The sequence below is a fragment of the Pipra filicauda genome, unplaced genomic scaffold, assembly GCF_003945595.2.
Source record: "Pipra filicauda isolate LSUMZ 115617 unplaced genomic scaffold, ASM394559v2 scaffold254_size1108330_pilon, whole genome shotgun sequence".
NCBI classification, from domain to species: Eukaryota; Metazoa; Chordata; class Aves; order Passeriformes; family Pipridae; genus Pipra; species Pipra filicauda.
This window is the reverse complement of record NW_024104370.1, coordinates 76,781-93,544: the sequence shown is the minus strand read 5'-3', so window position 1 is coordinate 93,544 and position 16,764 is coordinate 76,781. Positions and strand designations below refer to the sequence as shown.

Sequence of the window (16,764 nt, the reverse complement as noted above, 5' to 3'; positions counted from 1 at the left end):
GCATTTATAAGCTTAATATAACATATAATAGAATATTGAACCATCAATCAAGAAATTGAGACACTGGTGACTAACTTATACAAAATGTGAAAGATTCATGACTCAATTGCTGAAGTGGAATTTTTAGGGTACTGTAAATATCAGTGAATTCAGCCTACATTGATGCAAGTTCATAAATTCAGTTTACAAACGCAGAGTCATGTGGAAAAGAGAAATGTAGTATACCATGAGTAAGACATTTCTTTCCTCAGAAACATGATTTTCCTATTTCGTATTTTAACCAAGAATGCATTTCATGACACAAATACTGCCCTGAACAGCACAAGACTGAAAAATCCATTTTAATAGAAGATATTTTTCCATTTGCACTAGAAAATTAAAAATTACTTGTCTCAAAGTTACACACCCTGAACATAAGCTTTACCTTCTGGTACACTATGGGCAAATCAGACGCCAAATCATACCTGACATACACTTCTTATAAATTGTAATTCAAAGGAATTCTGACAGCCTAACTAGCCTTTAATAGTCTAACTAGTCTTTAATTAATCTATGGGTGTTTCTAATAGCTATTGTTTTTCATGGATTAAATGATTAAAAATAGTTTTTTATGTAGCAGCAAAATGTACTATTCCAGGATGCAATAATATGACTTCAGGGTCACTGATTTTTCATTTTTTCTACCTTTTCCTTTCCTCTGAAAGTTTACTTTGTGAGGCACGTGTTATTGATTCCTATGTGTTGGCAGAGGGAGGCTTGGCATTGAAGTAGAACTTCTACATGGTTCTGTAAGATAAAGAATAATTAAAGGTTACTGACAGTGGCAAGTTAGCTGAACCACAGAAAAGTTGTTTGAAATCTTTGCTGGAAGTTCTGTCATGGGGCTGATATTGACATTCAATGGGTCATCATTTTGACTTATCTACAAATGTAGCTTGACTTCTGTCATGCAGAAAAGTATGAGATTGGATATCAACCTTCTTCTACCCCATCTGACCACGGGAAATCACTTTGTAATAGAAAAATGTTAATTAAGTCAGTCTCAGATTCTTTTGTTTAATTCTTTCTTTAGTTTGTCAACCACAAATTCTCAAATTCCAAAACATAAGAAAAATGTTAAATGGGAAGCATAAGACAATTGTCCCTCTAACATTTTTTACTAAGAAAATTAACATTAGAAATCTGTCAGAGTTTTAAGTTTGTTTTCTCTGGATTAAGGGTATACTAATTGGTATATTCTTAAGTGGAAAGGAAATGTTTCATGTTATACTGCTGTAAAGTATCACAGTGTTGGAAAAAGGTAATAAATCCTTATTCTTTTACTGCTGGTACCTTAACTTACTTTTTATTTGGCAGTTCTGCAACAACAGAGAGTTCTTAGATGATCTGCTATGTCATGCCCTCTTATTATAAAAGACAAATAAGAAACTGCAACCCCAAGGGTAAGTGAAAGCAATTTCTAATAAGATATCATATTTATTTAATAAAGTCATGATTATAACTCTATCTAGCATAGTATTAATATTTTACTATGTCTAATAGAACATGAAAAGTTCTGCAGTATTATTAAGAATTTCTTTATACAATTTAAGTATAAAAATATTTTTCATTTTCAAACTAATTATGTATGATGCATGAATAGACTAAGTTGTGTCACCAGGAATAAACATGAGACATGATTTTAATGACAAAATTTTAATATTGTTACAAAAATTAGTTGGGTAATGCAACTTGCTTACTTCAGTCACTGCTGGCTAATGTTTACTTGTTCAGAAACAACATGAATACTAATGTATTACTTTTGATGATTTATTTCAAAAATATTTAGTCATTTCTGATGGCATTTCTCTGAAAGTAATCGACCCTGCAGCTGTTTCCTCTTAAATTAAATACTAAATATTTACATTCCTTGATTCTCTCACACTTATATTTTCACACACATAACAAATTAGTTTCAAGACATAGACAGAATAAAAAATATGAAACTTGTTGAATCAAGGATACCTGTCAGCCTTTGGTAGGGGCATCCAGGTGGTCTTGTGATTACAAAGCAGAACTCAGAAGATACTTCAGATTGACTGCTCTTCCAGAGCTATCATATACTTATTCTGGTATACTCCTAGAAAACTGCCCTTCCTTCAGCAATGACAAAACCTGATATTGAATGTCATACAAAAATATAAGCATGATTTCTGTAGCATATTTGACATACATTAAAACATTATGCAAAGCCATGCTACAATTTCAGCTCTATTCTGTGAAAGAAATAAAACCCAAACCAATTAAATCTTTCACCAAGACGTCCAATCATTGCGGAAAATTTCCAGATTACTACTTAGAGGAGAAAGATTTTCTTTTTCCCTTGGAGTTTATTGTTACAATACATTATTCTGTTTTTTCAACACAATTTTTACACATGCAAAGTTACTCAGTACAGTTGCATTTCTCTCTAACAAACATAGTGAGACAGTCATGTTCATCAGGTATGGCATGTAACAAGTCTTTTTTTTCCCGTTCTGTGCAGCTTGATAGAAGCAATATTATAATTGACTACATAAACATATAATTATGTTCTATTGTCTGCAATTCTGTTGTAGGGACCTTCTTACATCTCTTTGTTAACATGAATAAATAATCATGTTACACTACAGTTAACAAAGAAAAAATACTGCTTTAAGCATAACCCGCGTTCTGCTTTAAACGTAATCTTTATTTTTTAACAGAAAAGAAAATCAGATGTTTTTAAACCTGCTTTTATTTTAGCTTTTAACTTAATTAAAGACTTGTGTTTATATAAAGTAATTAAGCATATCCAGACATATTTTGACTTTTTCAAAGGATGCTGAGAAACCGTAAGTCAGAGATAGTGATGGTATCCCTGAAATATAAAAAAAGCCAACAAGACACAAGAAAATGTAGGGAAAAAAATTCAATGTTTTCATAAATCCTATATCATAAAAATCCCCTAGTTCAATTAACTTTTAACACCCCTTAAATATTTTCCTCTGGAAGGAAAATAAAGTTCGAGGATTAAAAATGAAGTGTACTGGCAAAAATATGTGTGGTATATGAAAGGCAATCAACCTGGAAAACAAAGGTACAGACTGAAGATTTAACAATCAGATTCTAAACCAGTTCTAGACCATAAATGTCTGTGAGATTTATACTTTTCAAATTATTAACTATTTAAATAAAAAACACTGACATTTCATTCTTTCATATAATCTCTAAGAATAATGACTGATATTAAAATTGTTGTACAAAAATGTCACGTGACTTCCTTAAAAAAAGGAAGACATTAAAGCTAATGTCTTTCTAAACAAACAAGAACCCCAAACATATTTGAAAGATATACTGTGAAGCTAATTTTGTTAATAATACTTTGGTAAGGCTAAACTATTTATTTATCTAAACTGTAGAAGAAAAATCTCAGATATACCATTACAGAAAAAAAAGACTAGTTACCAAGGGTCCAAGAAAAGACCAACTTTTCCAGTCATATTCAACTTTCACGTATGAAAAACATTTAAGAGCACTTTTTTTAATTATACATTCCTCCCTATTGACACGTGGCTCTGCCAAATGTGCAACCAGTGAAGCACGCACAACAAAAGATTCACATAAATCTCACGGAAAGAATGGCAAGTAAAAAAAGTGCTTTAAGACATATGTATTTTAACCATAGCCAGACCCTAAGGAAATCTTTCATATCATAAACATTCATATCTTCATATTTCTTTGTACTTTTTTTCTGCAAAAAAAAGAAATAGTACATTTTTTCCAAAGAGGCAGCTGGATGAAATATAAGCAATTCTCAAGTGAGAGTCATATTCTGTTCCCTGGACATGTGAACTGTGCTTTTATTTATCCATCTTCAAACAAAATTTTGAACTATCCCACATGGTTTCTAACACATACCTACATAAACAACGGTTAGAGCTGTGAAAATAGCAAAGCTCAAAATAGATTTTACCTGTTCCAACCATCTGAAGTTTACGAATCCATTTGAAACTCGCTATGTAAAAAGCCCTTTTACAGCCAAGAAAACTATTTCTCAGAGACATTTGATGTTCAGGATAAGTAGAAAAATTCTCTGTCTGAAGTTGCCATTTCTTCTCACCTAAAGGAAGATTTAGGCATTTCAATAACTCGTTATTAAATTTTAGAATAGTTGTCAAAATTTTAGGTGAGATGAATAGTAGGCTTTGAATGTGGTGTTAAAAGGTTGGTGTCTTTTTAAAAAAGACAAAGAAAAAAAACCAATCCTGAATTCATCTTCTCTCTGCTTCACAACAGAGTCTATCTGTGGAATGCTCATCCTTCGCACAGATTTTTATTTTTTGAATATATTGCAGTATACCTAAATATATTGCATGTGACTCCAAAACTAGCAAAAGAAACTCATCTGCCACACCTTTGCATTGCAAAATGATGTCTGTTAAGGTATTAACTCACTTGAAGAGATTGATCCTGGTAAACTTCCCTGGACCTAAAATTAGGAAATTACATTCTAGCATAGCATATTCCTACTAAAAATCAAATATTAAATATCTCCAGTTGTTTGGGGCCCACAAAATGAAGTTCATATTGAAGTACAAAAAAGATACCATCACACATGACAACTGCTGGCAATGGCACAGTGATACATTGCTTTACAGACTTTTTTAGTCTGACAATTTATTTCTGGATGAACACAAGGCATTGACCAGCCAGATTCAACTCACTAATTTCATATTCTTACAGGTCCATAGCAAACTTCAACTTGTGTAATACCTCAAAGTATCAAATGTCGACAACATAGCAGTACACTTTCTGAACAGAAAGTTTATATTTTTGTTGCTTTTCTGTTTCATGAACTGGATAACCTTTTAGGTATTGTAACACATACTGTGTTGTACAATTACGTATTGTAACGCATATTATGTGTTATGTTTTGTTTAAGATATTAACTTAAATAAAAGTGACACAAAAAGGCCATGGTATAGTTATTTATGCCTTCATTAGTAATGACATATGTTTCAACATTTTTCTCATGAAACATGTTCTTCATTACCTATATTTTTTGCATAAGAGGACGAACATCTGTTCTTTTCTCCTGCAATGTACATAGTTGCATGGCAACTGAGACATTACTGTCCCTCAGTAACTATGCTTGGTAATCTATTTAAAAATGATCTCATGCCAAAAATTGACTGAAACATTAGCCTCCTGTCACATACATTAGCTACTGTTGAGAAAGACTGTTATCTTCTTCCTGTTCTATTTTCCTGTTAACTTTACTGCTACACAACTACACACACAGTCTAGAAAATTCCTCATTTTAATACATCCTTCCTTCTAGAAAGAGCCAGATTAACAGTTTAAATCTTAGAATAAAGGAAAAAAAAGTTAATTCTTTCTGTTTCTTCAGAAGCAATGGATTAACAGATCTTACTTATAGTGCTACAGAAAATATTTTCCTGTCTGAAAACATGGGGCACTTCAGCTAGTTAATAGACCACAGTCAGTGCATCAGCTGAATAGCATGAGGTCAAAACAGATTTCTGTTCTTTAAAACAGAAACTCTGTTAGGTTTTGGAGAGCACAACTTCTTAGCCCAGCTTAGACAAGAGTTGTGACACGACTTACTCCATTCTGCAGACTGTGAAAATTTACTTGCTCACAGTACTTTTATGCCATAAAGACCTATGTAGGCAGTGTCATGGTGCAGAATGGATGAATAATTAATCAAAACATTGAAAAAATGGGACATGACATTTTTCCAGTGGAGGGAGATAACAGTAGCATCTCATCAGAAGGATCTCTGAGGAAACCCATACAATGTCATATAATGCCAAAAGGGGTGAATAATAAAGTGACAAGTTTTGTTATTGATGCTAAGCTACTAAATCAAGATCAAGAGAAGAATTTCAAAAGTTCTAATACTTACAGATTAAATTAATTGTAAACAAATGTAAAATGCTGTACATTGGAAAATGTTACATATGACAGACAGCTCAGATGAAAACTTGGAACTATAATAGATAGATATAAAATGTTTACTCACTACTCAAAAGCTATCAAATATAAGCAATTTAAAGCTAGAAACTTGAGAAAGAAAAAGGAAAAAAAGGGAATTTGTGGCACACTATGAATCCATGGTTCAGTAGTATCCTGATTACAGTGCGCAGTTATGGGTACTGATCCCCTCCATCTGAAAAAGGATTCAAAGGAATTTCTGAAGATGTACAGAGAAAGGATTACAAGAGGGACTTGAAATGGTTTCTGTGCACTGAACAGTGGAAATGGAGGAACAGATGACTAAAGGAGATATGAAAGAGGTCTTCATGGTCATGAGGGACAGTGAGAAAAAGTAGAAATCCATTTGTCACTGTCTCTTACAGAAAAAAGAATTAGGTGATATCAGATGAAACTAATGGATGGCAGTTACAAACAAAAGTCTTCAGATGATGGATAAGTAATCTGGAAAACAGCCAAAGGGGACTGAAGACAACAAATGCTTGTAAGGATTGAAAAAGTAATTTGATTTTTCCTCCAAGGATTTGTTCATTGAGGGCTACTAAACACAAGGATGCATACTCTGGTATGTATCACACATGCTTACCCTGTTCATATATTCTTGCTTTGACACGCGCGTTTGACACTCTTACTGTCATGAGCAAAACAGACTCAACTTGGGGAAAATTATTTTAATTTATTGCAAATTAAAAATAGAGCAAGACAGTGAGAAGCAAAGACAAAGCTAAAACTCCTATCCGTACTTTTCTTCCCAGACTGAAAATTATATAAGACTCACTGATAATATTGAAATAGCATTACTGTATATTTGTCAATTAAATCTCTGCTTTTGGATTGTGACTTTTCCAGAATAGCAGGGATAAAAGCAGAAACACTTTCTAATCTTTAGGTAGGAGAAGTAAAGAAATGCCAGTATGAAAAGACAACCCACTGATATTAATTATGTGGCATCTAAAGAAAGCTTGACTTATTTCACAGTACAAATACAAAACTGAAAGGCCGATAGCAATTTTCAGTTGCTTGCAGTAGTATTCTCCAGTTACATACTCACTAATACTACAGGAATAGATTGAAGGGGGGCAGGAAACAAAAATATGCTTATTGAAAAGTGTATCTTGGAATAGCTGTGGTGGTTTCAACAGGCTGGCAGGGCAACTATAGTTTCAAGTACTACAGAATACCATTTCAAAGTTATTAAGTGAGAGTTACCTTATCTTCCCCATTGATCTTTACATATGCACAGTCACATTCACAACCAATGTCCTGGGCTTTCTCTTCACTCTTTCTGTTCCTATGTACCATGAAATGAATGGAGAAGAGGGAAGGGAGAAACATGGCTGACACACTATACTTTTCTCCTTTGAAACCACAGAGGCTTCCATAGCCATGGACCTTACCAGTGCAGAGCACAACATCCATACTTAGTCCTGTACTTCTAGGAAAGTCAACTTAGATATGAGGTGCATGTTTCCATGCTGAAGAACTCTCTACCCATCTTTTAAGTGCACATGGATTAATCTCATCAATTGCTCAGTCTGGATTTGATTGAACACCAACACATTTGTTCATCTGCTGGATGAGGAATCCTTTGACCGGGTTTTGACCTGAAATCTGACACAAATCAGTTTGTTTACTTATCTGAAGCTGATTAATGTCATTATTGATTGCTGCAGTTTGTTTACTGCAGCTACAATGTCACAGGTTAATTCTACTTGCTGTGGTCTTAACACTGTATCTCCTAAATTATTGACTTTTGTGCATGCTACTCCTTCATTTGTTTACTCACAGTAATAAATCTTCAACTTTGTCTAAAAATAAACAACACAGCACTGCTTAAGTGACTTAAATATCAATCCAAGGCAAAAAGCTTGCATCAAATCTTTACACCAAATAATGTTACTATCTAGTATCCTTCGTACCGTTTGCTTCAAAAGTTATAGTTTACTTTATGACAGTTACCTTTCATGATTCTTACATGACTCTTGTAATAGAAAAGCCTAGTCAAGTTCTCCAAAGTTCTCAAAAAAACCCCTCCAACCTGATCAACAACTTCGGTTTTATTTGAGTATTTCTTGATATTCATGATGACCCCATGATAGGAAACTTTCTGCTCTATAAGTGTCCTGTCATAAAGCTTGTTACATTCAAGACCCATATTATGGGGGCAGGCAAACACACCTCTTGGAGCTGATATCACTAAGCTAAGACAATCCTGCCCTAAACAAAGCTGGATTCTGCACTTTTGTAAAATCCTATTTTTATTTCAATTAAAGTTGTAAGGGGTGAGGAAAAAGAAACATCAAAATTTGCAATTAAATCCAGAGAACTGTGGGAACCTCCATCCCCACAATTAAATATCATCATTCAATAGAACAACGCTGTTTGATATTTGATCACCCAATGCTTAATGTAAAAACTATAGAACTTTTTTAGGCCACAAAACTAAATAGTCCTTATTTTTAAATCGTTCTTGAAGAAATAAATGTTGGCAGCCAATTAGGTACTTAAAACATTCAACAATTCTAGTGTGAATATGACAAAGTATTATAACCTTTTTTTCAATACAACTGTGTTATTTTGAGATTTTTCAGACATTTTGTTTCTGTCCTTAAGGGAAACTAAGCATCTTACTGTACTTGTAGATAATATACACAAGACTGATGCATATATGTCATGAACATCACTGCTTTTAAATGCCATTCTGATTTCTTTACATTCAGAAAAGGTGTCTCTACATATAACTTAATAAAATTATGTAAAGACTTCTCATGGTTTACATTGGCATATCAGTTCAAGAGTCACCACAATGAGTAGTTAATACAATGTATATGTACAAATGCCTGCACTCAGAAAGAATCATATTAATGCAGAATTTCACTGGACACAGTAAAAAGCTGCAACATTGCAAAAAATTTATATGTAAATATTTTACCTAACACATTGATTTGATAAACTGTCAGGAAAAGTCTCTGATGGAGATATATTTAAAGTTACATTGAAAAGCAATTTAACACAGACTATGACTTTTAAAAGTTTAAAAAATTAAGTAGGATTTTTTTTTTTCATGAAATATTTACATTCTAGTAAAAGATTTCACATTGAAACAAAACCACAGAGTTCATTTTATGATTTGTCTTCTTGGTCTAAAAAAGTCAAAGGTCAGAAAAATTAGAACATCCAGAGAAAGTATACAGTATGATCATCTGAGAATAGAGTAAGATTTATTTGAGCCAGGCACCTGTTTCTCATGGCAGCAGGCCTCTCCAGCAGCAGGTCCAAAGTCCCAGAGCTGGGCTGGATCACAGATGGTCTGGAGCACAGGCAGTAAAACTGAGGGCCCTCAACAATTCCTTATGGGTCCTGACCACGAAGGAGCAAATATGGGTTGAATAAAGAGTTTCTATTCACAGACTCTTTATGCTGAGAAAGACAGTTTTCTGGTTCACAGCAGCTTTCCCCTCAGTTTTCCTATTCAAAAAGCTGAATGTGAAAGCAATCACTTTCAAAAAGTACAGAAGTTTTGAAGATGTACTGGAAAAAAACTAAGGACAATGATTCAGCATATGGAGTTGTAGAACCAGTTTTTTAAGGATTCAAATGATTGTTTAAAAATCTGATTATATTCGACAGAGGCACTGAGAAGAAATGAATTGATGCTGGCTATAAGGAGAATGACCAGTGTGGAAAGGAAAAAAAAATATGCCACTGTGCAAATGATATGAAGTAAATTATTATATACACTGATTTTCTTTCAGAAGTATTGTTAAAGAAATGAAGTCATATCTACCACATCATCTGATTTAGAGGCAAAAGAGAAAGTTGTTGAATTCATATGGCAATTGAACAAGTAATATTCAGGGCACTGAGACCAGAAAAAGTAATATGGCAGGTCTCCTTCAGGCTGCTATTTTACCTGCCTCATTAGAAATCAGTGCTAATTGTCTCATAAATAATGTCCATAAATGTGTACTCAAATGGAAGAGTACATTCACTCATTTTCCACATATGTATATTTCATATAAGTTATTTTCCAAAAGCATATTTTCTTTCTAGAAAAGTCATCCGCTTGGCTACACAAAAGTTAGAAACTTCAATTCTACCATATTAATCCATGGTACTAGGGTGATTTCATTAGGTATTCCAATGTATTAGTATAAAGAATTCTAAAAAAAAAATGCTTTTCTAATATTTTGCATCCTTTCATGATCCCATTTGTCCAAAAATTTATTTAAGAAATAAATTTTTTGACCTGACTGTCAAAGCTCTCATTTCTTCCAGTTTAAGTAGAGGTTTCAAATTTTGTTTTACCTTTTTTAGAGTTCAAAACTTGTTATTAATTCTTATCTTCTCAAATGCCTTGAAATCCATTTAACAGTGCACCTGAAGCTCTTGGCAGATTTCAGAAAGCAAATTTAGGTATGGGAATGAGAAAGTGAATAGTATAGAGTGGGGAACATTGTACCCATAAAACCACATATCTTCTGCAGGGATTTATACTGCTGAACATTACTCACTCCTAGACAAAATTTTAGAGGAATAAAATAAAAGCAAATGCATCCTAAAATTCATCGATGGCAATTTTAATAATTTAAGACACAGCATAGTCACACCTGAAAGAAACAGCATTAGTATCCTCAACACCCAAGTTTTAACATCGTATTTAAATAGCTGGTGTTTCCAGGGTAGTTTAGTCAGGCTCTTGAGGGCACTACCAAGACCTTCTATTCTTGTTTGGCCTGTCCCAGGGCATCATTCCACCACTGTCCATGACTCAGGCCCCATCTCATCTTGGACCTTAGAATATACGCCCTTTTCTGATCCCTCTTGGGTCCAGCAGCTCTCCAGGGCCTCTCCTAGGTGGGTGATGGCATGGCCCGGCAGCCAGGGTCTGTCCCATCCCCAAGCAGGAGCAGGGCAGCCAGGGGCACCAGGACCCAGCCCTTACATCAGGCACCTCCCTGGGGACAGGGACAGGCTGCGGGTGGGCCAAGACTTAAGCCAGCAGGTGCTCTTGCCTCAGCAGAGCCCATGGTTGGTCAGGGCAGGGCTGTGGGGAGCTGGAGTCTGGCCCTGCTGCTTCAGGGTCACCTGGGAGGGGGCTCACAGCCCCGGGGAGCTGTCGTGGGGCCCTGAGCTGTGGGCAGGGTGAGGAGAGCCCGGGGGGCTGGGCAGGCACAGGGAAGGCTGGCAGTGCCCTCGGGGCCGTGACCTGTTGTGCAGTGAGCTGAGAAAGGTGCTTCTCCAGGAGCCGTTCGGAGAAACAGTCCTTTAAGACTTCGAAATCCCCTCTGGAGTCAGTTCCTCCTTCAAGCAGTGAAGCAGATTGCTACAGAAGTTACTGTCTAAATTACGATGCAGCCAGGTGCTGAGCACAACGCCTGCTATTGCCGTCATGATGACTTTTTACACATTTGGTCTATAGTTCCGTAAATTAAAATCTGCTGCCACTAGAGGAAAGCACAAGGCTCTATACCGCCCTAACAACTCGGGTGTCAGGACCTGCCTGTCTGTAATACTTTGTCATGTGTTAGAGTTATTTTAACTGGACTAATAAAAATTCTGTCTGTATTTTCATTAGACTGTTACCATGTTAATTTACTAACAGTACATTGCTGGCTCCCCACGTTGGTTGGATCCCAGTTTTGTCCACAACAAGATTATGAATTTATCAAATGCAATTGACTTTCTTGGGACCTCTAATTTTTAAATTTAATGTAAACACACTACTGAATCTGAGCATAAGTGAATGCAAAAGCTGACATCCAGCCAGCCTAACAGATTACCAGATGGCTTTCAACTTTAGACACCTCACATGATAGTTGTCTTAAAGTATTTGTCTAAATGTATATAGAGTCAATATTATTGTTTTTGTTAGGGATTAAAACAAAATAAAATTTTTAAACCATCTACCTGGCTTTTAGAAGTCTCCTGAATGCAATAAAATTAGCATTCATCAGAACTATATTTCCTGAAAAATACTTAAGATATTCAGTCAGATATACTGAAAAACTGATGTTTTTTCTGGGTTCCATAACTCATAATTCAGTGCAAGAGTTTTACTGCAATTCCTGTATGTTCACATTAACATACAAATATATAAATATTTCAGGCGTAAACAAGTAAAATCTTCAGCACTTTCCTCCTCCACTTGATAATCTACTTTGATAAGAAGCATACAACAATTGGTCAGCCCTAGAGTGACATCTACAGTTCAGAAAGATACACAAGAGAAGCAAAATTTACATCCACTCATCCAGTTTTAACTAGGAAACAGGGACGTACTAATGATGAACTGATGTATGAATTTGAGATATGAAAAAGGAATGCATGATACCACAAAGCATCCTGATCGCCAGGCAGCAACAGAAATATTTTAGCCCACCTGTCAATTCAACCCTTCTACCACTAGTTTCCCATCTCTACTATTTGCAAACAGTTCTAGAAAGTTTTAATCCTGGAATAGGAAAGGAACATCAATCAAGTGCAGTTGTGAAATGATCAGATCTGGAGAAAGAAGTCATCTGATGAAGCAACCTTTTTGGATAGAAATTAATAGGAAGGACAGCTTGAGCGGGGATGCAAAAGACTAGTACAATTATTGTGAGATAACAAAACTTTACATCATCCCTATAGATAAAATTCCATCATATGGTGATTGTACAGTCTACAGTACTTGCTTCAATGATAATAAACAGAACAAAGAATTTTAACCCTAAAAACAAAGTTCTATTTTATCCTTCTAAATGCACTGTACTACTTAAATGCTATTTTATGGGATAGATGTGTTTTCAACTCATCAAATTAAGTGAACACCAAGAAATTAAAAAATTTAGTAGACCAAAAAAGTCTAGAGTTGGCTTTAATATTGGCTTTAATCACAGTAAACAAAATAATTCCACCCCAGGTCAATGTTATCATTGGTTTATTAGTTCTGATGGTATTTCTGGAATTTCATATATGACATTTTAACTCTGAAGACTTCATCAATGGAATAAAACTTAGTCTTATTCAATGGATTAATATGTTGACAGTCAGAAGAGCTGAAAAGTTTATTAGAATGGTCATTAAAAGACAAGATGTGCTGGTTGTAAGGCAATTTTTGACCTGTTTAGACACAATAATGGGTGATAGTTAATTTGGAAATATGAGTCTATTATAAGGTAACTAACTTTGAAATATGATTCAGAAATTATATTTTTCAATAATGTCATGTTGTGAACAGTCAGCAAAGTACTTTACTTACTGGAGATTGATAATCTCTTTGCATGTTCTTAGACCAGTTGTAGGAAACATGACCAGGACCTATCAGAAGACTTCTGTAAGAAAAAAGATCAATAAATTTTCCTTTAGGAAGATTCTATGGCTTGCTGTTAATGCTTTCAATTTCACTAGTCTTTAAGTATCTAGAAATGTAAAATTATTATTTTTGTGTACCAATGATATTTTCTATGTACAAGGATTTTTAGAAGGATATGAGAAGGGAGAAATAATTTTAGAAGGCACAAGAAAAGATAGGAGGAACAACAGGGGAAGTACCACAATATATAACACATTTGCAATAGACTTACTGTCTCTGTCAGAAAAGAACAGATGGTTTAAAAAGACTTAAATATTGTGGACATGACAGGTTTATTTTTACTGAACACAAGCTGAAGATAAAGCCAATCTGAGTGAAGGTGAAATGAAAAACTAATGCATGATAACTGCTTTGTGTCATTTTAACAACTTAGCGCATAAATGTCTATGTGTCCTATCAATCAGAACAGATACAGGGCTCATTCATTAACATGTGGTCCACTCTAAATTAGGTAGGTTGCAACAGTTATCATCTTTAAAACCAACCAAAAACATCTGTATGGAAGAAAGTATTTCTGTTCCTGCAATGATGATGGAGACAATGGGTACAAATTGAAATATGGAAAATTCTTTTTAAACATGAGAAAAAGCCTTTTAATGATGAGTGTGATGAAACACTGTAATCGGTTGTCCTCTGAAGCTGCAGAGTCTCCATCCTCAGAGATACTCAGAACCCAACTAGACACAGTCCTGCACAACTCTAGTTGACCCTATTTTCAGCAGAGGTCCCTTCCAACCTGACTCTATGACTTTGTAATATAAAGCATTTTTATTGGACAGGGTAGTGTTTTAGTCAGATGAACACTTCCAAAAATTGTTATGTGTGTTTAAGTGTGTAACCTTTACTTCTCAGATTTAGGAAGGGTATATGAAAAATTGTCCATCCAATAATCAAATCAACCAAGTGTGTCTTCCAACAACTGCAATTTTAGAGGATGTTAATTTAGATGTTTTTCTGGATACCTAGATGTATTAAATGACTTTTCAAGCTATTTTTTTTAGTCCAGTTGGGGGTTCATGCTCCCAGAAGAGTGATGAGAACACGTAAATGATTTATTTTAATAGGATCTGTTTGGCACAGATATAAAAAGATATTTTTGATGTATTGCTCAGTACTATTCCTGCAAGATACAGTCCCTGGGGTAAATGAGAAGTACTCCAGAGAAGCTGAAATCCACTTTACATAGCTAAATGCTTGGAAATGGTATATTTCTATAAAAAGCACATACAGTCATGTATTTCCAATAACCCAAGATGTTTCCTATGTCTCTGTAGAGGAAATTCAGTTAAATAGATACTACTGAATTTAACATAAAATCATGTGGGACTAGGGCATCTCTACATTTCAGTGGAGAAAAATAGCTACTGATAAAAAGCTACAGAGAAAACACACAGGAAAGCATTTAATGAAAAATCTATGAAGAAAATTAATGGTTTCTTTTCTGTGGGTTATTTTGTTGGCTTTGTTGTGGGGTTTTTATTTATTTTTAGCTTAACCTATTTTAAAAAAAAAATTACAATTATGATTTGTCTTGAAAGCTATCAGAACACATACTCATGATGATCAAGAATATTTTTCAGCTAGAATAAAACTACAAAATGTAGTTAACAATTTATTTGATTTATAGGCATCATATTTTACTTAAAGAAACAATTTTTTCTCTAGTTCTAGTGAGGTAAATATAAAAGGTCTCAGATTCTGCTGTATTGTGAACAAGTAATGTCAGTTTTCCAGCAATTATAACTAATTTGTTTTGTTAATTTTTAATGTGACAGAGCATTCCCACAAATAATCATTTGCCTCTGAGAATTAATGATTATTAACACTGTAATTACATATTTCATTAACATTTATATTCCAGCGACATGGAAAAGCATACACTTCCTACCCTTGTGTTATATATAAAGTACTTTTTAAGCCTTAGAAAAAAATAGTGTTGGATTATTTGTTTGTTTCTGGTACTATACATTACCTTACATTTTTAAATCATAGTGAAAGACTGAAGCATATGGTAGGCTGTCCACAGATGTTTTTTGAATCAGTCATGTCAAGCACTGAGCAGCAGTAAAACCTTTGGGAAAAAAAAGATACACAGTCATACTAAAGATTACAATTCTCTTCATAACTAAGACAGACAGCAAACTGGTGATAATTATTTTTCAGGAAGTTCTCCCATATTTCTTTGGTTCAGTGTAGAAAAGCAAGAAGAAAAGTGTAAACAGCAGCCAAAAGTTGAACAGTTTTTGTTCCTATTAGAATCTGGATCAAGTACAAGATCTTTATACCAGCTCTGGTTTTCTAGTGTACTCTAAAGTAAATGTTAAAAAAACTGTCAATATACCTTGCCTGGTCAACCTGATAACTTTCTACTATGAAATGAGTCATTCAGTGGGATGAAAGCAGTAGAAGTTCATTATCTGGAGTTTAATAAGACTTTGATACAGTCTCCAATTGCTATTGGAGGCTCCTTACAGTCTGGGCCCATCTTTTTCAAAGCACCTTTTTCTCAGGCAGGTGTTCCACACTGGTTCCATTACTCACCACTCCCTCCATACTGGTAATCAGACTCAAGCCAGCTGTATGGGCAAAGACAATTCTAACACTTGTCAGACCACAGCGGGAGTGGTCCAGTTTAGTACTCACCACACCAACAAGGACCTTAGCAAGCTACAGCAAATGCCTAAGAGGCCCAGGTGAGCAGGCAGAAAGAACACAGAATATGCAAGGAAAGTCTCTCTGGAGAAGAAAGGTCAGTGGAGCCACATCCTGCTCTCTTCAACTGTGTTTCACCATCCTCAAGAGGATAGCCAGACTCTTCCCATAGCTTCACACTAAAGTCACAAGAAGGCAGAAAAGATGCTCAGGTGACATCTGTAACCAATGGAACACAAAGGACCAGCTGGATCTCCTACCACATGACAAAAGACAGGGAAAAGCCCAAGGGCCACAAAGGTTTCTTTTCCCTCAGCTCTTGCTGGAACAATCTGCCCTTGGACCGCCCAGGTGCCTGCACTTGGTAGCAGAGCTGAGGTGAGCAAGAAGCTTGAACTTCCTCTCTTAAAAGGACGTTCAACTCAGAAAACAGTACATGCTGTGATAGCAGAGCAATACCCATTTTTGTAAGATTAAAAGATGTGCATATCTTCTAATAGAATCATAGAATCATAGAATCATAGAATTGATTGGGTTGGAAAAGACCTCCGAGATCATCGAGTCCAACCCTTGGTCCAAATCCAGTCCATTTACTAGATCATGGCACTCAGTGCCACGTCCAATTGCGTTTAAAAATCTCCAGGGATGGTGAATCCACCACCTCTCTGGGTAGCCCATAATAAGCTATTAATTAGAAGTAAGCCCTGCAAATATTAGTTTTCAGACACATGACATGG

At 35.0% G+C, this 16,764-nt stretch overlaps 2 long non-coding RNA genes across 2 annotated transcripts in view; both read right to left on the bottom strand.

Moving 5' to 3' along the window:
• Positions 1-15,432, bottom strand: part of LOC113995351 — an 85,194-nt gene extending 69,762 nt beyond the window's left edge. The window contains exons 1-3 of the long non-coding RNA XR_005563815.1: positions 15,348-15,432; positions 13,262-13,334; positions 9,257-9,378 (exon numbers count right to left, since the gene is read on the bottom strand). This is a non-coding gene — a long non-coding RNA (uncharacterized LOC113995351). The remainder of the gene's footprint in view (positions 1-9,256; positions 9,379-13,261; positions 13,335-15,347) is intronic.
• On the bottom strand, positions 595-4,308 carry LOC120323416. The gene is made up of 3 exons (XR_005563816.1): positions 3,974-4,308; positions 2,005-2,154; positions 595-786 (listed from the first exon to the last, which is right to left on the bottom strand). It is a non-coding gene; the product is annotated as an uncharacterized LOC120323416 (long non-coding RNA).
• Positions 15,433-16,764: the final 1,332 nt, after the last annotated feature.